Source organism: Drosophila sulfurigaster, chromosome 3 (genome assembly GCF_023558435.1).
Source record: "Drosophila sulfurigaster albostrigata strain 15112-1811.04 chromosome 3, ASM2355843v2, whole genome shotgun sequence".
NCBI lineage: Eukaryota > Metazoa > Arthropoda > Insecta > Diptera > Drosophilidae > Drosophila > Drosophila sulfurigaster.
In genome coordinates, this window is record NC_084883.1 from 19,493,401 (window position 1) to 19,508,998 (window position 15,598).

Here is a 15,598-nt window from a genome sequence, read left to right on the forward strand (position 1 = left end):
CTGTGTGCTGTTTAAAGTCTAATTAAAAAGGCCGTGAAAAACCTTTTAGTGCAACGCCAAACCAGATATTAAATTTCCCTAAAAAATCAAACAAATAAAAGGAAGCCGGATGCGACACGCCCCACCACAGAGGAGAAGAAGCATAGATTAAAAATAAAAAGCCATTAGGTCGGGTCACCTGACCTTGTGCCGACCTTCGGTAATTGATGGTGATGGGTACAAAACACAGAAAAAAACAGAATAGCTAAACATTTTCCATGTGTCATCTAACAAATGATGCGCTACATTTCGAGAATCGGTTTTTGCGCTTCAGCTTCAGCTTTCAATCATTGTCAATCGAGGTGAACGTGCGAATGTGGGTGTGTGGTTTTGTTATAGTATGTGTGTGTGTGTGTGCGTAAAGTACATTTCACTTGAATCGGAACGAATCCTTGTTAATGACAGCACAAAATAAACTATGACGAAAGACGAAAGTTTCGCTCATTTCCGCGTAACTTGCTGCATGCAAGCACTCGCGAATAATCCACTCGACGGATGGCAGTCCAAAAATAGCAAAAAGGCAAACTTTTGATATTCTAATTACTGGCAACAACAGCGGCAGCAACACGACCTGCTTGTCACATATAAACTTTGGCCATAAACAAATTTTAATGGAGCAATTATAAGCGTCTAAAAATGCGGCACAAGAAGAAAGCAACTCACAACTCGCAACTCGCAACTTTTCATAACGAAAAGGGCAAAACTATTTTCCTATTTTTGCGCAAAACAAAATGCAAATGTACAACACTTGGAGACACGCAAAACGAGTCAGAAGAGCTCAGCGCACGAACGAACGAAAAGTCGCAGACGATGACGCACGACACGGGCTTTGGAAATGCCTTTAAACGTGGCAATGGCAGCGCCTAAAAGCATGCACTGGCATTTTTCCCTGGCTTAACCCCTTGCAGATCTCATTGATATGCAGCCTTAAAAGGGGGTTGTGGTGGAGAGGGGAGAGGTGGGCTAGGCAGATTTACTCGCTTGTCGCCTTTCATGCTTATCGGCATAATCAGCAACTGCAGTGAAATATCTTCATAAATACCGCCCCTGACGAGTCATTCAACGCCGTCAATAGCCAAGCAGGCGGCTGACTCACACACTCTCACACTCACACACACACACACAGCGAGTTAACCCCTTATTGCCCCCTCGTCTGCACACCCAGTCTTTTGTCTACGTTTACGAGTTCTTTCATTTTATGTTTTTTTTGCCTTACGTTCTTTGTTTACACTTTGCGAGTAGTTTTTTTTTTCCACTCTCTTCTCTCTCGTTTTTTTGTTTGTTTTGCTAGCCTATTTCTGTGGCAGACGACGGCCGGGTGGCAATCTATTAAATGTTGTCAGTGCGTTTACTCTTAGCCGGCAGACAATAAAACTGTTGAAGTGATTAAAAATAGTCGTAGACAGCGCCCATTCTCCTCCCTTCTCGAACTCTCTTTTCATTCACTGCACTTTTTTTTCCATAGCACACTTTTGTGCATTTTTTGTGATTGCCAAACGGGCCGGAATTCGTTTTGTTAGTCTCAGGTTTTTTTTAAAATAAAACCATTGAAAATCGATCAAGTCGTTGGCGCGTTAATGGATTTCTGGACTAGACAAAAAGGTTATTGAACCGCATGACAACAATAGCCGTTAGATGTGTGTGTGTTCAGCGGATAGATAGTGTGATTAAATTTGTCCAGCTGCAAAATAAAGAAATGAATTTAATAGAAAAATAACTTGAAAGTTGAAGTGGTTCTTCAAGGCGTGCAAAGGAAACGCCTCTGACCCAAAACCAAGCCCAAACCCTAAACTCACGCCTACGACATGCCTGGCATGCCAGGGTAAAAATCTTAGACTAATCGTTTTTTGATTTCTTACCTAACCACAAAAGGCTTTTGCACCCACCTTGTGTCTTGGCATTGTGTCAGCCCAAGGGCCAAAAGGCGGGAAACGTGCGCTGGCAAAAAGGATTTTCACAGTCTCAGTCTCAGTCTCAGTCTCAGTGTCGTGTCTCAGACCTTTTTTGCTATCCATTGCAATTTCTTTCTTCTGTTGCCATCTCGATAGTCCGCTTTAGCTCAGAGCGAGAGTAATAAACGCCTATCTGAAGGCACGCGTTGGCCAAGAAAATGGGCGAAAACAACAACGATAACGGCCTTTGACCCAACCATTTTGCCTTGGAAAGTCTGTTTTTTTTGTTTTTTTTTTGTTGCGGCTGTTTTTCGAATTTGTAACTTTGAATAATGTCGTTTTAATTACCGCAACACTTTGAAGGACGCCTTCGTCGTTGCGGCCTGCCACGAAGGAATCACAATCAGCGGCAATCGCTGACACAGAAAAAAAAGTCGAAAAAAAGTGAATAATAAATATAAGAAAAAAGGCGCAAAAAATAAAATTCATTTTAATTAAACTCGACACAAAAAAAACGAAGTCTGCACATGAAATGTCAAGGCCTCTAATTACTTTTGTATGAGAAAATGAAATTGAAATTACTTAAAGCCAAAGCTGCGGAGGAGCTAAGCAAATGCTTGGAGATTTATTACCACAATTGAAGAGGTTTTTAGTGCGCGTTGCTAATTTTGAAGGCACGTTTTTTTCGCTGTATTTTTTGTGTTCACCTTCACTTATCCTTCGTGCTCCATTTAGAAGCTGCTGGCGCCTTGTCGACGATTTGATTTGTTGTTGCCTTGACTGCGTTTAATTATAAAAACGCAGTTCTCCCCTGCCTGATTTTTCTTGCTTTTTTATAAGGCTGGATGGCAGCCGCAATCCAATCATCCAATCAGCCGCTAAGCTCTGCGTTGATTAAAGGCCAATATATACATACATATATATTTTTTTGGCTCTCCCAAAAGTATGCTACATAAAATGCGTATCCGCTTAGGCAGCCCGCTAATTGACAGAGGGCGAAAGAGGGAGAAAGAGAAGAGATGGTGGGGAAGCTACGTTTTGTAATTGAATTGAATTGATTTAGTGGATTTTCGTGAGTGCTGTCTTCTCAGCAGCTAAAGTGCTTCAGCCTGCCGCTGCTCTATGCCTGGATACAGGTGTTAACGGCGCAGACGTGACGCTAATGAATTTGAAGTTGAAGCAAACAGCGAGGGTGGCCAAAGCACCAAACACCGAAATACACCGCACCACAATTGCCACAACCAGCAGCGTTTTTGGCATCGCAAATCAGCCACACACTGAGAGCAACTCACACAATCGCCAAAAGCAATTACATTTGCATGCATTTATTGCCATCATTTTCATGATTTTCAATCAGTTTTCGTCCACGCTCGCTGTTGGCAGCCGATTATCACAATTAATTAATCGGACATCAGCAGAACGAGAGATAGAGACAGAAAGAGAGATCGTAAAATACATTAGAGGCAAACATTAGAAAATGCATGGAAATGCATTCGTCAATTGGCAATTAGCAAAGCCGCAGTATAACAGTTTGTATAACACTCACACACACACACACCTGACACGTCGTTGCAGCCTTCGCATATCGTCATTTTTATTGCATAACAAAAATTGTCAAAATTGTCAGTCAGGGAGAAATGCATTTCTCTCTGCCTCTCAACTTGTCCCATTTGATATCATTGCAAAATTTCATTTCCGCACAGGCCTGACAGGTAATGTGTGTGTGTCCCCCGCACCGCACCGCACCGCCCGCTCCACTGCGTTGTTGATGTCGCTGTTTTTGACAATTTTCATGTTTCAATATTTCATTATATGTGCAGTAAGCGAATCCTTTGTTGTGTTCCTGTTCCTGATGCTGCTACAAAATTATTTATGCATAATGCTGGCAAAATGCAGGGCGCGTCGAGTCACTTTAATGCTCTCTCTCTCCCAAATCCACGCGATGCCATCCAAAAGCGAAAAGCAAACTACCTTTGGTTAGCTGGAAATGCCATTTGCGAATGCTTTTTTGATCGATTATGTCGCAGAGTTGGGTCAAAAGGGTCTGAGGTTTGGGGGTTTTGCACTTTGAGTGGCAGAAACTATAACATCCTGGCACACACCCGCATCATTAACTCAACGCATACCCAACTCAATGACAGTCAACAGCTAGAGTCAATAGCTATTGATGGAATACGTCAACCCGATACCAATCTCTCTCTCTCTCTCTAGCTGTCTCTCTTTATCAGTCTTTAATTTAAATCCAATCCGAACGAAAGAACAACAACAACAAAATACAACTCGACGAAGAAAAAGAAACAGAAACAGAAATGGAATGGAATGGCGAATAAAGAATGGCCAGAAAGTCGTGGCAACTGTGCGTTAATGACAGTATAAAACGAAATCCAAACATAAATTACGCGCTTATCAATTTCATTTATCTTTCGTTTCTAGCGTTTCGCTTTTATTTTGATGGTTTTGTAATTGAGTAATAAACTTTGGTATCGTTGCTTGCTTCGTTTTTGCTTCGACCAATATCGAAATGGAGGCCATAATAAATTTTGAAAGTTTTTCCTTATTTCCTTTCCTTTTTCGCGACCATAATGAGGCTGGCCAATTGCGCCTCCCCCATCGAAAAGACATTTATTGTTTCGAACGCCTTCGATAAGTGTCCATGAAATGGCCCATTATCAAAAAAATAAGAAGAAGAAGAAAACTGTAATACTCCTTTTTCGGCTTTTTAATGAGTCTCAATCGCAAAAGTTGTGAAATGTGGATGGGAGAGTAAGTGTGGAAGCGTGTCCTGGCCAGACAGTTCATTCATCACACACCACAGCAGAAACTAACACTCCCCCATGGGTTATTTTAAAGTTTATGGCCAATCAGTCAAATGAGACGACATGCGAGTGAAATCATCCCCCGTAAGCAAAGCAATTTATTTCAATTAAATTTAAACAGGCAAATAAATCTTGAAAAACATATGACAAAAGCTCTCTTAAAGCCTTAGAACAGCCAGGATTCTCCGGAAATTGACGTCTATCTGTGTGCGCAAATCAAAATTGTCGGTCATTGTCGCAGTGCACAGTGCGCACAGAGTGCGCCTAAAATGACACACAATAAATTTTTATTTGCCGCTTTATTAAATTTTATTTCACCCGTACGTACGGCCAAGCCCAAACTGCGATAGTCACTTCACTTCAGTCCAGGACTATCAAATACTCAGTCAGTCTGCCATTTGTCTGGCATTGGCCATATACGAGTATACATAGCAGTCAATCCCTCCTCCGGTTTTGTGTTTGTGTGTCTGCCTGCGTGATAACTATAAATGCGTCTGTCGACTGCGTCGAGACAGGGAGTTGCTTGGGGGATTGGTTTGGCCTTTGGCAAAAAGCGTTGCGACTGCCTCCGTCGCTGCCTCCGCCACCGCCATTGCCGCGTAAAAAGGCAAATTCATCAATTACTTAATATAATTACTTTTGGCTTTCGGATTATGCATATACACCCAACAACATCCTCGTCTACGCACAAGAAGCATTCGCACAGTGTGTGCGACGGCATCATAGCCAACATTAATACTTAATATAATAAATTGTAGCCAGTCGTGGCAATGGTATCCACAGTCTCCCCCCTCTCTTTTATCCACTTCGCTCCCTTGACTGTGCATATTTTCCAACGCAGCAGCAGCAGCCACCAAAAAAAAATAAAATAAAGCGAATGCCGCGTTTCGTTGGACTCTCGCTGTCTGACTTCGTTTGTCCTGCACGGTTTTGACTTGCGCTCTGGAGCACTGCAATGGCATACACGCAATTACCAGTAGCTCTGATGAAATTAACAGACTCTGTCCCCCTTTTTTGGGCACATACACACACACACACATACGACAGAGCGAGCGCAGCCTATTTGCCATTTTAATGGCTTTTAAAGTGCAACTCCGAAATGGAATTGAGAGGGCAGTTAGTCGACTTCCAAACAAATAAGAAAGCTTAAGGTCGAGTGTGCTCGACTGTGAGATACCCGCTACTCATTGTGAATAACTAAAATTTGATTCATTTTAAAATATATCAAATAAATATACCGCAAAAATACTAAAAATATATTGAATGTTATGTTTGGTATATTTGTATAGTATTACATTCAGAATATACCATAGATTGCATAATATATCTAATGAATACGTCCGAAAAATACTAAAAATATACCGAATGATATATTTGGTATATTAAAAATACATCATAAAGTGCAAAACCAACACAATTAGCACACCCGCAAAATACTGAAAATATATAAAATGCTTTATTTGGTATATTAATATGGTACTACTTTCAAAATATACCAATGAGTGCAAAATATACCTATGGGTATAAACTCTCTTAAAGTTGTCAGCTTAAATTTAAATTTTTTTCGGGTGACATTTGCAAATACTAATCAGCATTTATTAATATTTATTTATGCCGACACTTGTGCTCCCTTTTACCCCATCTGCATCGGCTATTAGCCGTTTTTATTGGCCACAATTGTCGTAAACTTCGACCTGTTTGGCGGCGTCAGTTTATGGGCAAATAAATTGTCATAATTTTAACATTTTGTCAGTTAATAATTTCACATTAATTTATTTATTGGCAGCTAGGCGCACAAAAAACCACAAATTAAAAGTAATTATGCAATCTTTTTTTCGCAATCATAATTTCATGAAATATATGGAGCGGAATGAAAATAAAAACAACAACGTGAACTAAATCTATCGAATGTGAATTTAATTCAATTTGCAATTTGTAATTTACAATTTGCCAATTGCCATTTGCATTGTTTGCCTTGTTTTTGTGCTGTCTCTCTCTCTCTCTCTCTCTCTCTCTCTCTCTCTCTATCTATCTAAAACTATGTTGTAATTGCGTCAAAAATATTAATTTCATAAATTTCATAATGTCCAGCGATATGTTTAATGGTGCTGTTGCATATAATTAAAACAATTAAATGTCACAAAAATGTGCAACGTACATCGAACAAACTAAAAAAAAATCTGACATAATTATACATAAATAATGTGGCACATTTTAGGGCAAACGCATTACGCATTAAGCATAACAAAATATATATGGCAAATATTATTAAAAAGCACATTAATTGACAGCGCAAAGTCAAAAAAGCGCTTTTCCGGATTTTCGCAATTGTTTAACAGAAGCTTAAGTCACACTGAGCTGCCCGTCATTTAGTGTATAAATTGAATTTGAAAAGTGCCATCAAAATGAATATTTTTGATTGGTTTTTTTGTGTGTTGTTGTTGTTGTTGTTGTTGGGTATTTAAGCTTGGGGTATTTACATTATTTATTTATACAAAATAAGTAAAATATGCAAAACAATTTATTGTTTATTGTTTTCGCTTAGTTTGTTTATACATATATATATGTATTTTTAAACGTAATGGCAATTCAATTGTTGGTCGCGCTTAACTGGCCATTTCTATTAGCTTCAGCGTTGTACTTATGCATACATGAGAGACTGGAAAAGCGTTGCGCACTTTTCCAGAGCAGCAGTATATAGCATGGACTGGGGGGAGGTGCTGGGAGCAAATAAAATATGCAACGGAACGAGTACATGGTTCATTAAGTATGCGCCGTGTGGCCGGGCAAACAGACGAGCGCTCGAAAGTATGCAATTGAATTTAAATATTGCAAGTGCCTCCACAAATGTATGCATGCAAGTGCATGTGTGTGTGCGTGAGTGTGTGTGTGTGAGTGCTGTGTAGTGGCACTTTAGTGGGCGCCATGTTTTCGCGGTTGTGTGTGCGTTAATTAACACAAACTTTATGACAAAATGGCTGCCCAACTTTAATGGCTGCGTTGCGCGTTGACCAACCAACTACACACACACACACACACAACTACCACCAACACACACTTAAGTAATGTGTATAAACATAATAAAATTACAAGTGGTTTGATTTTAATATAAATCACTTTTTACGCGACAATAATTAACGCCATGACGACGCATCGTGACGCCGCTTAATGATTAAATGTCAAGCCCCCAATCCGACTTGGATTCCTTCCCCGTTCCTCCCAACAACAATTGACAGCTATCATCTCTACTGCTGTTGCTGCGTTTCACCTCAACTTATATTCGGCATCGAGTTTTTTTTTGTGTTAATAATTATGGTAATGAGCGCAGTTTGCAGTTGGAGTTGACTTTTTCGGTTGTCTGTTTGGTTTCTCGCTGTTGTTTGTTTAATTCGTGTTGCGACGTCTGCTGCGCTGACGTTTCGACAGCATCAATTGCCCACCACGTAATTTGTTGGCTGGTCAGAGGCAATTAATTCAATTTACCAAAAAAAAAAAAAAGTGTAGAACAAGTTGCACTTAGCAGTATTTTAATTAAACTTTCAATTAATAGTTTATATTTGAGTTTGCTCAGACACTCAGCCTCAGGAATAAAACACATCTACAACTGGGGTGTGAGGAACAACTGAGTTTGGGAAATGTTAAAGCCACAAATGGCCTATTACAATGAGTGTACATTCATTTCAATTAATTGCGATAACGCTGACAATGTTTATTGACTATAAAATAGGCAGGCGAGTGGCTGCCAATGCTGGCACCAACCGCAATGTAAATCGCCAGCGAAATGGCAGCAGCAACAATAACGGCGCAAAAAAAATTATGAAATTGATGATCAAAATCGACGCTTGCAGTAATTTAAATTAAATGCATTAAAATTACAATAAAAATGCAACAAGGCAGTAACCGAAACAGAAAACAGCGCAAATAAACAATAATAAAAAATATATATGTATGCATATATAATAATAAAAACAACAAAATTGTTGCATAAAAAGTGCAGAGAGTAAGGCAAAAAATGGAAGAATAAAAAAAGAGAAAAACAGCAAACAACAAATGCAATAAATATGGCAGCGCTTTACAGTTCATTAAATCGAAATCGAAAACAAAAGGCAGCCGCCTGCATTTATTTTACCTGGTCAATACACCACACTAACAACAACAACAACAACAACAACAAACAGCAAGCAGTGAAGAAAACACTTTATTTAAATTCGTTATTAAAATACCCAGCTCCACACTCTTCTGTCTTCAGTCCTGTGTTCGCAATAATAATAATAATAAAAAATACGCCATGTGTACTTATCGAAGTGTGTGTTATTTAATGCTGGCTTTATCGCAATTATTGCCATTAGTTTGACAAACGATACCGCGACAGCAACAACAGAATTATTCTGCTGCAATGCGAGCTAATTAAATTTAAAGAAAGACACTACACAACACTGCACAACAACAACAAAAAGAAACGTGTGCAATTAAAGGCGCTGAAAAGTATGCTACAAAAAAGGCAACAGCGAAATACGCAGCAAAAGATCATCTCTATTGCCGTCTCCCTCACTCTCGTTGTCTGTATCCGATTTCAATGAATGTGCCACGGTTTAATTGGTCTAAAAATTGCACGTCAACGTAGATAAATTTTTATTTGAAAAAGTTTATTAAACATTTGCGTTTCGCAGGCAGCGCACGTACCTGCCACGCCCCCGCCTCCAACTCCAACTCCGCCTTGGCCATGTGAGTGTCCTCTGGTCGCTTTTAGCCATTGGCGTTTTTTATTGCAAACTTTTTTACAGTTGCTTTTTGGCATTGCTTTCTGTGCCGTTACACTCGTTTATTTTTATTTTTATTTCTATTTCTATTTTATTCTTTTCATTTCACGTCTGTTTTTTTTTTAAATTTTGTTATTGAAAAAGTTTTGAGTTTTGTAAAAATTATATGGCAAAGTTTTGCTTTGTAATTACATGCAGCAGCCACACACACAAACTAAAAATAAAATACAAATAGAAATAGAAATAGAAATTTTTTGGTGCTGGCAACGTCCACAATTGGCCCATGGGGTAATGGAAATGTCGAAAATGTTTTGGAAAATTTCAAGCACGTGCCCAGCACAAGCAATTTCCACGTGTCCACGATGTTAATAACGAAGATTTTAATTAAACGTTAGCAAAAATAATATTTAGCCATGACAAACAATCAAAATACATAAACTAAGCTTAAGCCCTACACTGATAAGCTGCAGCATTAAGCGGCTAACGGTAAACAGAGCTATATCTACGCTCCAAAGCTGAGCACTAACTTGGCAAACAAAGGCAAAGGCAAAGGCAACGACGGACGCTGCTGAAAACTTAGCGAGCTGAAACTGTTATCAAATAATTTATGCGTCTCACCTGCAACAACAAATTAAGTTTTGTTTTTGCCCCAAACAACACCTGAATGAGGCAGCAGCAACGACAGCAGAGGCAACGAGTAATCCACGTGCCGCGTCTTCCACTTTTAACTCATTAACTGTGAAGGAAAGTGCTGCCAGCGAGGCAAAGCTATCCCCATGCCAGTTCAGTTTAGCCCCTGTTGGCCATTAAAAGACTTATTTTCACACTTGCATAAACTCATTTAGTGCGAGAACAAACTGAAAATTGTCTGCACAAAAGGTAAGCACGCACCCCCTTTGTAAAGAGGGAGAAGAAGAAGAAGAACTCGCCACCTTATCACACGGCACGTTGGCCACGTCGAAAGAGAGCGAGCGCATCGTGACATAAAATTAATGCCCAACCGACAATTTTAATCGGCAACAATTTTTGTCTTGAGTTATAGCTGCAAAGCGAAAGCGAACACCCGAAAAACAAAACACCCGAGTCGCAACCCCCGAGACGAGGTCGCGCAAACTTTGCTGCAAAGATTTCCAAGTTTTTCCGGGCATCTCTTCGAATGCGGAGAGGGTAGAGGCATGTAAACATACAGACACAGGCACAGACACAGAGAGCAGAGGCAGGCAGTCAGCGAACCGGATGCGTATATTTAAAACTTATTAAATTGCTATAATTTATACGACTTATCTTGTGGGCGGTGGCAAAAACTCTCCCTTCACCAGCTCCAACTCCAACTCCATCTTAGTCTCAGTCTCAGTCTTCGTCTCAGTCTCAGCCTTTGTCTTTGTCTTTGTGTGTGCCTTGAGGGTTGCTTAGGACTCGTAAAAAACACGGCAGAGCAAAAAAAAAAATCACGTTGCATAGCTACAGGCGCGCGCCATGAACCTTGCGACAGTTCCAAGGCAATGGCAATTAATTTACATGCAAATCGTGCCAAAAGTTTTTTCGCCTCCCCTTGCTTAAAGTGTGTGTGTTCGCTATGCTACGCTACGCTACGCTTAAAGGCGGCCGGGTTATCCACAACTCCCAAAACTCTCGCATACACACACACACTTGATTAGTGCTCAAGATGGAACGGAGCCCGCTGTGCACCGCCTGCTCGAAACAATATGGCAAGCGAGGACAGCAGCGAGTGGATAACAACGACCCTTTTGGGATCGCGACTCACGTGCGTCGATGTCGACAGGTTGCCGCATCGTTAGAAGACCCAAGTTCTTTATACTCCTCTTTTTTTTTTGTTGTCTGTGCCCGGCCTAACAAATTGCAACATTTTGTTCTTTTTGCCGCTGCTCGTTGTTGATTTATTGTACAACAACGCGAAATGAGCGCACATTAAACATTTAGTAATGAGTTTAAAGTTTTAAATGGAATTTTTGATTACGCGTGCAGAAGAGAGAAAGAGAAAGAGCTAGAGACACAGAGAGAGAGAGGGGGACAAGGAGAAAAGCAAGCGAAGCGTTGCCTATCGCAATTTGCTTGGCCACTTAAGTCGACGTAATTACAAGACAGTGATTATTGGGCTTAGTGCGAAGCCTACACCGAGTATATACTATAACCTTTTTTAAGGGTCTTTTAAGCTGTCTTTCACTTTGATTGCCTCGACTATGATATTTTGTAGTGCTGCAGCTGCGCAGCCCTTTTTTGTCAATCCATCATAAGCCCTGCTGGCAAACCCCTTTTATGACAGCTCCTTCTGCTTGAGCAAATCTCTGGAAATCCAAACACTTTGTACATACATGTGTGTCTACACCGCTGTGTGCTACGCTGCGTTTGGCTTTCATTATTTTCATTTTCAATTTCCAGCACACAAAACGCGACCATTAAACGCTTTAAAATCAACATCAACTGCTTCAGAGCGTCGCGTCGACAGGGGCAATAAAGTCGACCCCAAAAATTGCTTCCTTCGCACATAAAATCCAACAACATGGCGAACCCAAAATCGTTCTACATGCCTAAATTCCTTTACACTTACACACACACTCGCACACACAATTGCTGAGCTTTGCACACAAACGCAGCAAAAGTAAACGAAACACTTTGCCAACCACCCCCGCATCGCTCTCTTCTCTCGCTCACTTCTTTGCCCACTTAATACTTAAATGCAAACGTGTAAATTATGTGATTTTTCCCCGGCGGCCATGTTTGTTTGCAAACTCCATTACCAACATGGCGGGAGCTTCCTTCAGCGTGAGCCTGCCTCCTGCTCTTCTCTCTCTCTCTCTCCTGCTCTCTCTTTCGCGCAATCACCTGTTTGTTTCGAGAAATCGTCGCGCTTTACCATTAAAAAAAAAACAGAACCAACAACAAAAAAGTACGCAAAAAAACGAAACCGAGAACGCCGAATACCCCTTTATGTGTTTTTCATGTACTTTTATTTGATTGTCGCACGCTTCAGCGCCTAGGGAAAGGTACGAAGGGAGCAAGGGGAGCAAGAGGAGCAGGAGGAGGAGCAGCGGCAGCTTGAATTTATTGCTCTGTTTTAGTGCTTATAATATTAGCAAATGTTCATTAACGACTATGCAAATTGGCCTTAGTCAGGCTCACTTAGTGAGCTCTCTCGCTCTCGTTCTCTGCACGAGTCCAGCAATTACTCAAAAGTACTTAACACACAATTGACGAAACGGAAAACGTAACGAGAGCGCTCTTAACTGCCCAGCAAGAGCTCAGTTTAATCTAAACAGGATTCAGGTTCTCGTTCCCTTGAGAAATTCCTTACGAATTCCCCAACAGCAGACTAGCTGGGAATAGCAAAAACGGAGCCCCAAAAGTGTTTATTGGACTACAACAACACCTTGGCACACAGACACACACATGCACATGCACATAAAATATAAATTTGTAATTTTAATATTATTAAAAATGTTAAATTACACGCAGCATAAATCTCATTTGGCTTAGGGGAGACCTAAGCCTCGCACTCTTATTGTGTGTGTCAGCTTGTTGGCCACATAATAATGCAGGGGTTGAGTCTACACACACACAAAGTGGTGTGCACATTATACAATAACCATTACGGACAGCTGCGTACACCACACTATTTTTATTGCTTTTGTTGTCACGCCCCTTTTTCGACTGCTGCTGTTGTTGTGTTGTTTTAATTTAAGCGATTTGCTTTTGGGTTCATAAAACAGCCGCAGGCTTAACGAGCACACAACAGCCTGTCCATTCATGTCCATTCCTGTCAATTTTTGCATAAAATGTCATTGCAATAAAATTAATAGATAAATGTGAAGATTACACACATTCATCCGACCAATCCGGAAAAAACCCCAAAAAAAACAGCAATATTATCTCTAACCTGCAGCACATCAAATGTGTTTTTCGAATGGATTAAATGCAATTAAGCAGTCAATTTATCAAACTAATTTAAATGCATAAATACGCAAACAATAATCCGTTAAGCATTTTCTCACTCTCTTTTTCTCTTTCTCTGGGTATATTGATGATTTAGTTGGATCAGGATCAATAAATCGGTTGAATTGCTCATTTTTTCCTTTATGGCATTTACGTTAGCATACTTTAGTGCGCTTGCCATTTCCCTTTAATGAGGCTACCGACCGTAAGGGAGAAAGGAAGGACTTTTATTCCCCCATCAGTATCTGACTGGGGCGCTGCTTTCACACCATCCCAATGGCAATGTCCTGTTTTTTAAAAGCACCCAAAGCCCATTAACTTGTGTGAATTTATATCAACGATTGCCAGCACCAAGTCGACTACCGACAACCGACAACCAACTGCTATTATGCGTTCGTTAATTATTCAAACACACCCGCACACACACACATACACACACACACTTGGCCACGCATATAGACGCGCATCCTCCTCACTCAGAGTCGTTCCCATCTCCCCCTGAATCGTAACACGTTTTGGTCATAAAAATCGCCCCTAGAATGGCACGCCCCCTAAACGAGGCAACTAGCCAAGAAATGAGACGAAACGCTTAACCTTTGGACCCTAATACAAATGTCTCTGCGGATCTATGGACATTTATGCATTCCTTCAGAGCAAGCAAACATATCCCTCCCAGACAGGGGATCTTGACATTAAATAAATCTAACATCTCGTATAAGCTTAATGGGTATCTTTAATACACACACACACACGCATTCGTATGTACATGTAGTATATGTATATAAAAAATGACAGACATTATTCACGCTATCATTGCGATAGCGAGTGGTAAAGGAAAGGGAGTTACACACACACATACTGTACATACTTAGTGAAAACGCTTTGACCAAATCCATTTTGGGTTACCCAACGGCAAATCGTGGTGGCGAGCTACGAACTCCACGCTCGATGCTCCCATGGAATGCGTCGCCCAGCTCGTTGACTCATTGGTGTAAAGATTCATCTGGGCAAGCGGTTAGCCAGGGCGAGCAGAGGGAGCTGATGGGGATGCGAGGTTATTTCTGCGGCCAGAGGTCCTTTTGCCAGAAATTACAACAGTTTTTCGTAAGAGCGAGCGTTTGTCACACAGCTAACGAACGCACACACATATTTACATACACATATGTGTATGTGTGTGCATGCATGCATATGTAATGTGTGCGTATATGTGTGCGACACATGTTTGTGTTTCTCTCGCTGTCTCTGTCTCTGTGTCTCCATCTGCTGTCTGTCGCGTTGTCTGTCTCGCTGTCTGTGTCTGCCACGCCATGTGTAACCGAGTCTGGCATGCGTCGCCAGATAATTTCTTTTTGGCAAACAAACAGTAACACACTAACACAAATGCAAACGCGTTAGATCAAAAAATTACCCATTCAGTTGACTAATCAAAGCTGACTGCTACATCATTACATGCGATGCAATCAACTTGAAAGCTGCCTGCTTTGCACACGCTGCACATCAAGCACAAGCTGTCTGCTATAGAAAATAGCTTTAAGCCGCATTTGATTGGGGGAACGAACACCTTTAAAAATACAATATTATTTTTAAACTGTTTTCACTTCTCACTTTCAATGCCACACATCTCACATGATATTCATGTCATTTCCTCTCCTGCTCCATGTGACTGGGCCCTAGGCTCTATTTAAACAGTCCCCACACTCTTGGCCGCTGCACATCAGCGCCGCATAATCGAATTATCATCATGGCGTCAACAAATGATTTCAACTTATGCTGTTACTACTCCCCAGTTGTGTCCAACCTCTCCCCAAACTGTCAACAGAGAATCCCTTTTTTTCACATCACTTCACTACCCTCGCTGTTGGCCATCTTTTTTTTCCCTCTTTTCTGTCTTTGGTTCTTTTTTTTTTGCTTTTTTGTTGTATTTTGTATTGCCAGCGTCATTGTCGCTGGTCATTTTCCCTGCTTACAACATTCGTTCGTCTGTTGATTCGTTCATTCGCTGGCGCATTCATTCATTCATTCATTTTTTTTTCTCGTTTCATTCTCTTGATTTTGCTGTGTTTTGCCATCGTTTGTTTGAGGTTATGTTGAATGTCAGTTTGTTATCCCTGTGCAAATCCTTTTACACAAATGAAAATTT

At 40.7% G+C, this 15,598-nt stretch overlaps 1 protein-coding gene across 5 annotated transcripts in view; it reads left to right on the forward strand.

Moving 5' to 3' along the window:
• The window catches only part of LOC133845276 (teneurin-m), a 149,392-nt gene that overhangs the window by 120,132 nt on the left and 13,662 nt on the right, over positions 1–15,598 (forward strand). The window lies entirely within an intron of this gene.